A 6,977-nucleotide genomic window follows, 5' to 3' on the forward strand; every position below is an offset into this window, starting at 1 on the left:
TGATAATAAGCATTACACTACCCCAAGTTCTGGAAAGGCGACTGGAGTGACATCGTATCCAGTCAAGCACTGCAAGAAGTCTCAGGTAACACGGCAGCGGTTCAGGTCAGCTTGGGATGAGCCACGGCCCCCCGTGTAGCCTAAATGGCTGGGCGGAACACAGTCGCGACCTGGTACCACATCGCTTCTGTCACTTTCCTGTAAAACGAGCTGTAAGGAACGGGCTGAGACGTCCGATCTGCCACCCCATGCCTTGTCGCTGACCCTTCACGTGCAGTTAAAATCTTCTTGATTGGCGGGGAAATAGCGTAAATGCCGTGGAGAAGCAGACAGGTTAGCGGGAGCTTGGGCGTCTTCAGAGGCAGACCCGCAAACGAACCGCACAGCTCACCGCTCACGATTGCGTCAACCAGGCAGAAACGCCGGTCTTCCCCCAGTTCGCAGTCAGTAATATTATGGGGTGTCTTTACCTGATAAGAACGGCAGCCCCGCCGACACAACTTTTGGTTCTTCTGTGAAAGCTACATCCGAGGCCAAAGAAGCGTAGGAATTTTTGGGGTCATCGCATGTTGCAAGTTTTTCTTTCCAGGAGGAAGGACAAAGCAATGCGATCAACCAATATAGTGTCACAATATAAACACATTGAGTTGACTGAATGCAACTTTGTTTTAATGTCGATAAAACTGCCTCCAACTTCGTTGAAAATGCCAGAGCTATACGAATAAACAGCTGAGGACGCGGTGACTTCAAAAAATCTCCACTGTAATTCATACCTATTTACGTTTTTATTTATATTTCGATATTCAGAGCCCTTTTGTGGATGGTGCACTGCGGGCAAAGTCTTACATTTTGCCAATATTTCAAACATTTAAGGAAACGCCAACAAATCATGCAAAGAACATTTCGAGCTCCTTAACAACTGAACGGAGAGCTTTCTCCTCTCCAAGAGTTACAACAGTCTTATACTGTATTAACGACAACAGAATATTAGAGAAATTCCGTGTCTGTATGGCGTAAACATATAAAGAGGACTTACACGGGGTGGGACTACCAGGACGGTCCAAAGAGTGTGACTTATCTAAATTAAATTAACTAAGATGAACAAAGACACGGACGTCGACCACAAGTCAGTTGAGTTTAAAGAAAATTAACGTTTCGGCTCCATTGTGACCAAGGCTTCCGTGTGGGAGCCGAAACGTTAATTTCCTTTAAACTCAACTAGCTTGTGGTCGGCGCCCTTGTCTTTCTTATCAAAATGCATCCCGACCAGACGGGCCTCCGTCACATCCTTTACTTCAATTAAATTAACTTATGGGGAGTTGGTACATAAACTCATGAGCTATTTGGCTTAACTTGAGTCCGTATTGTAAGCGGTGTCCTCATCACGAGTGCAGAAGGGAAATTTTCTTTATTTATTTATTCATTTATTTATTTACATATTTATTTATTTATTCATTTATTTATTTACATATTTATTTATTTATTTATTTATTTATTTATTTATTTATTTATTTATTTATTTATTTATTTATTTATTTATGCATTTATTTATTTATTTATTTATTCGTACTGCCAATCCCATGAGGGATTATTGCACGAAAGGCAAATAATACAAGCTTCAACTTAATACAACATACATTTTATACGTACAGCCGTGAGCTGAAGTAAACGGACCACGGGAGCGGTGGCCAAAACTAATCGCTGCTCCGTCTGGTTGCGCGGCGCCTGCTGTCGAGATCGCGCACAGTGCAGGCGCAACCTAGCAGTGTACAGCACACATGCCGCTATCGCTCGGTTCTTCGCGACTGCTTCTTGCTTCGATTATTCAGCGCCAGGGGAATCACGCCGCGCAGTTAGAGGAACCATAGAGAAATAAAAAAATTAGAAGAGTGGACACACGGGCTTATCGCGGCCGAGTGGCCTGACTCGTGCGCCGTCCGGCAGTCGGCGCAAGTGGTAAAAAACTATATATTTAAAATTAAGCTAACACACAATATTATACTTTTAAAATTTTGTTACACATTAGACTACACATTTTTATTTGTGTAATAAGTTGAATGGCTGTCAATGTAGATTTTTGTGGCTTCTTTGCGCCAAGCCTGGCCAAGCCGCAAGCGCAAGCCGCCATTTGGCTCTTTCGGCAGCGTTTGCACGTGCGTTTCTGCAGCCTCGTGCTAACCTCTGTTGTTGAGAAGGAAACGCCTAGCGCTTTATTTGCGACATCGGTTTTGCATCCTGAACGAAAGGTGAGACTTTCTTTTTTAAAGTGCTGGTGTGGCGTATCATATTTACGTTTCATTGTACCGCAAACGCTGCGAGCACTGCGTACCTCAGGGAATCAGGCATAGCTAGTGCTCCGTCTTTAAGATAAGTATTTGAAGTATTTTTAATGGTATTTTAGGCTGGTTGTGCCGTTTTATCTAGCGCTGAGGGATGTCAGCGGTACGCACCCGTCGTCGCACGTAGCGTTTACGTGCCGCAAACTACGGCTGTGAGTTGCGGAAGTGGCCGGCCGGCCGGCGGTCCGTAGGCGAAGCAGGCGTTGTTCGCTGTCGCTGCACTGAATTACGTGAGCCGCAGGCCGCGTTGTATTATACTAGCTAGCCATTGCTAGCTTGGCCAACTGTTACTGCTATTATGGCCGTGATGCGCTGCAAATCCGTCCGGGCTAACGTACACGGCGAAGTAGCCATATCTGCATTAATTTGGCTTATCTGGGCATAACCAGCAGCCGTACACTCATCGTACGTTTTACACATGGGTGCATACCAAGCTGCCTGCGTACAAAGCGAACCCGCTCGCCTACGCCGATAACGCGCGCTCGTCGCTTCGATTTGGCGCGCCAGGTACGGTAAAAACACGTCTTTCGTCGGCAGATAACAGCTTTGCTCGAGGCGGGGTGAGTGCGCAGTGCATTGAAACCTTCAAATTTGGTCTTCGTTCTACATCGTATATCAATTCCGGTATCGCAGGCATTGCATACAACTGTTCTACACTTGCCCTTTTTTCAAGCGTTTGCTCTCTTTTCTCTGGTCATATTTTGGCTTGTTTCATTAAACACGTATTGCGCAGATTGCACCTATTCAGTCGGAACTGTGTGTTTCTTGTCATATCTTTTTAAGGCATGGCCTTTGGCGGTCAGTAGTACTCAGTACGACGCTCACTGCTGCTTGCCATGGTGCCCACACAGCGCCCAAATATACTTTCGCCAGGTGCGCGTTCTCGGGATGCGTTTCTTTCGCGAGCCCGTGGGGCAACAGGTTTGTTTAACGTTCAGCTCGCTCTCGCTCTTTGTCCTGATTTTACAAAAAAAGACAAAGGGATTCAGGCTATGTGAGCAGCGTTATCATTCTTGTTAACCCAAACAATAGGTGAATTGCATTAAGAATGTGCATAACCAGTGTTGCGAAATTACAAAGACCCATATTTTAAGTGTTGCTAATAGCTTGACCGCATGATTGCTGAATAGAATAAGAGAACTTGTGTTTTAAATAGGTGGCATGCACTGGAGGCAATACTTGAATACTAGTTGCAGTGAAATTTACCGACTATTCGCATATTATCTGTCATTGCAAGTAGTTTGTGTACACCTATCACCTGTGCAGGTCGACAGGTGCCCTCAAGACAGAGCCAACCAGCCAGCTGCATTCGTCATACCAAACATGGTGCAAGCACTTCATGAATCGTGCCCTCACAGGACTCACAAAAGTGGCCGTGCCAACTGTTCTCCCAGAGTTATTCAGTTGTATTGATGACTGCCTGCAATGCTTCTTGCTACCTTATTGATGCTTCTGATGGATACCGCAACTGTATTCCATCTATTGAACCTTGCCATTAGCACCTAAAATCTAACGCAAGTCTCGGCACTCAATAAGGCGTGACCACTGAAAAGACTATCGTTGACTCGAGGAACAAACGGTTTTTTATCACTGACATGCCTCATATCATTAAAACCCCTAACAACAGCGTATACAGTCTCCAAACTCCACTCGCAAGTTATTGTAACTGCTAGTTGTAATATTGTGAAAACAGTACATTCACAAAAACCCTTTTACATTATGAAGACTGCCAGGGTAAGAGGTCATGCTAAATGTCGTTTGTCACCATACGTGCTGCCTGTTGTCGGGCTGGCCTAGATGAAGAGAACCATGTTGGGACCTACGTTGTCAAATGCTTATGGGATTCTGTAATGTGCCACATTTGTCTCATACACGAGAAGCATATACTGCTTCCCTGTTTCTTATATTAGACTGTTCGTATTGACAGCGGAAGGCATGAATTTGTGTGCCTTAATCGAGCCTGGAACCTGTCGGTTGACTACGTGCGCATACCTAAAATATCCCCGCCTGGCCCTTTGCCTTTACTGGGAAGGCAACGCTTTCGGAAGGTAACCCGGCTTCTTGGGAAAATGCACCCTTGCAAGGAACCAGTAGGAAGGGGATTTTTTTCCTCTTAACCTTTTGCGTGTGCATCTCCACATAAATGGGATTTCTGTTCAATTACTGCTACTGATTTGAAGTTGCCCCGAGGCAATAGATCTCATTAGCGTTCATCAAATAAGCGAGGCCATCAAAGCCAAAGTTTTTCCCTTCTTTCACATCCTAACTGGAGAAATTGCCAGACTAAGAAAATTATCTGCGGAGATAGTGGTTGTAAACAGTTGCAAGTATCCGAGTGTCTAGATTATGTTATGGTTGCTATTTTTCTATGACTGCAACAGCGCACAGAGTCTGAGGGTGTCGTAGATACAAGTAAACCTGTGGATGGCTGAGTTTCTGGGTTTTCTGCATTTTCAATTACCGTGGAGAAAAAATCCTTTGTGTGGTTGTGATACCTTTACTTGTGCATTTTTTTTCATACCTGGAAACGTATTTTCCTCTCACTACTGTGTATTGTCTCTGTTGTGTATTGCTCACTGTTTATTATTATATGTGTGTTGCAAAGAATGATGACAATTTGAACTTGTTCCGTTTAGTGCCATGCAATAAATATTTCTTCATTTATGGTGTGTCTCTTTTATGTGGCTCGGCAACATGTGAACACGCGACAGAATTGTTAACCAAGTGTGAGTGGTACTGTAAATTGCAATTTCACGTTTTCAGAAAACGGTTTTTTTTTTGTAAAAGCATACGGGCACTAAGCCTGAGAATGATATATTCAAATAAACACTAATTATTGCATGAAAGCGTCCGAATACCGTGCCGATGCCCGTCGCTGTGAGCAGCGCTTTCCAGTCTTTCAAACTACCCGCCAAAATCGGTGTCCGCGAAACCGAAACCGAAAGTGGACGCACGAAAGTATGGTTAGTAGTTTGGCTCTCCGTCCGCTCGGTGCGCTACACTACAGTACAGTCATTCGGCCGCAGGGCTCTATGGGAGTGTCCACTCTTACCAGTATTTCTTTCTCTATGGTGGTGGGCTCATAGCCTCTTTTATTTTTCGGTATCGCAGGGTCGCAGCGGGAAAGCCTTGCAGTAAATACATCCGAAAAAAATGGCCAACCAACGTGGGTGATTTCTCGTAGCTCAAGCTGGTGTACGGGCTATTTGCTTGTTTTGATATATCTGCGGAGTGAGGGATGGCTCTCTTGTAATGTGTGCGCAGCCCGTCTTCTTGGAATACCGGCGCCGGCTATCAAAGAAGGGAATCTTCTGCGCGGAGCTTAATTTTAGGCGTGCATTGCGTGGCTGGTGATTTATACGGAGCACCCGAGGTTTTTTGTTAAGTGATGAAGTTTCTCAGTTGAGATCTGTTGTCTTGTTGTTTGTTCGGTAGCGTGTTTTTGATAAACGCCTTCGAGTTTCCACATGAGAGTGACAGAGCTGGGTCCCATGGCTATTCGTGTACACCACAATTGACTGTCTTTGTGGCCGCTCAGCGGCGTAGTATTGGCTAATTGATAGGTTCTCCTCACTCTCTGTTGTGACGTCTCTTCGGGAGGGGGGACTTTTGTAATTAAATTTAAGTGTATGGCGTTGTGAAGGAAATAGGGCTGCCGGCAGGACTTGGGATTTGCCCGACCTCTGATTTTTTATGCCAGTGGTACTCGGCCGGTAGCGTGCCGAAGACTCCTTCTGGGCTTGAAAAAGTGGTGGGGGACCCCACGATGAAATATGGTGATACGTGTGCCATTGCCGCACAATTAACCCCTGCAGACAAAGACGCTCATACACATATCTCTATGCTCGCCTTTTGAGTGTGGCTTTTCTGCATGATTGATTCCTTGTGCAAAAAGCCAGCTTTAAAATTTATGCTGTGCGGAGGCGTTATTCTAACATGTCATGCGGCAAATCCACTTTTTTTTTTGTTCGCCGCAGGGTTTGAAAAAAAAAGGAACTTGGGAGTATCGCGGAGGGACCCACGGAGTCCGAAGTGTCTACACGTTCCTCTTTTTGTCTGCGGACTCCCATCTGAGAACAACGGCCCTCCCTGTGCAATGCTTTGTAAAATAATACGTGTAAATAAACTTGGCTGTTTTGAAGTATACGGTCGTTTGTTTGCCGCATGCCGTCGACCATTAGCTAGTAATCTTTTTGTGTTCAATCATCGACGGAACGACCCCTCTTTGGATCAAATCCTTCAATTTCAACTCGTGTCACAGAAGTGCGCAAGAACTGTCAATGATGTTTTCAGGTGCAAATAAGTCTAATCGAAAAATGTAGTTTGCATGGGTTTCGATAGTCGCTGGGCATTCAAGGCGTGGTTCAATAAGTATCTCATATTGCAATATAGTTTCTGAACATTAAATGTATGTGTCGGTGCCCCGACCTTGAAAAAATTGCGAAGCTGGATTTTCCCGAGCAATTGCGAAATGTCACATGCTGCATACGGCAAACGAAGTTCCATAAAGCAATGGAGTACATACCTAAACACAGCAATATTTGTTAAAACCTTAGCATGTAAGGTTAGCATCAATAATTTTTCGAGTTCACTGACATTCTCCGGACACTATAATTTCGCATCTATCCTCAAAACTGA

General features: G+C 44.8%; 1 long non-coding RNA gene across 1 annotated transcript; it reads left to right on the forward strand.

Annotated features, from left to right (window-relative positions):
• The first annotated feature begins 2,120 nt into the window (after positions 1–2,120).
• On the forward strand, positions 2,121–5,003 carry LOC144149644 (uncharacterized). Its single transcript, XR_013318347.1, has 2 exons — positions 2,121–2,246; positions 3,606–5,003. It is a non-coding gene; the product is annotated as an uncharacterized LOC144149644 (long non-coding RNA).
• The last annotated feature ends 1,974 nt before the right edge of the window (positions 5,004–6,977 follow it).

Source organism: Haemaphysalis longicornis, unplaced genomic scaffold (genome assembly GCF_048455015.1).
Source record: "Haemaphysalis longicornis isolate Haplotype H1 unplaced genomic scaffold, Haemaphysalis longicornis Haplotype H1 scaffold_1, whole genome shotgun sequence".
Classification (NCBI taxonomy): domain Eukaryota; kingdom Metazoa; phylum Arthropoda; class Arachnida; order Ixodida; family Ixodidae; genus Haemaphysalis; species Haemaphysalis longicornis.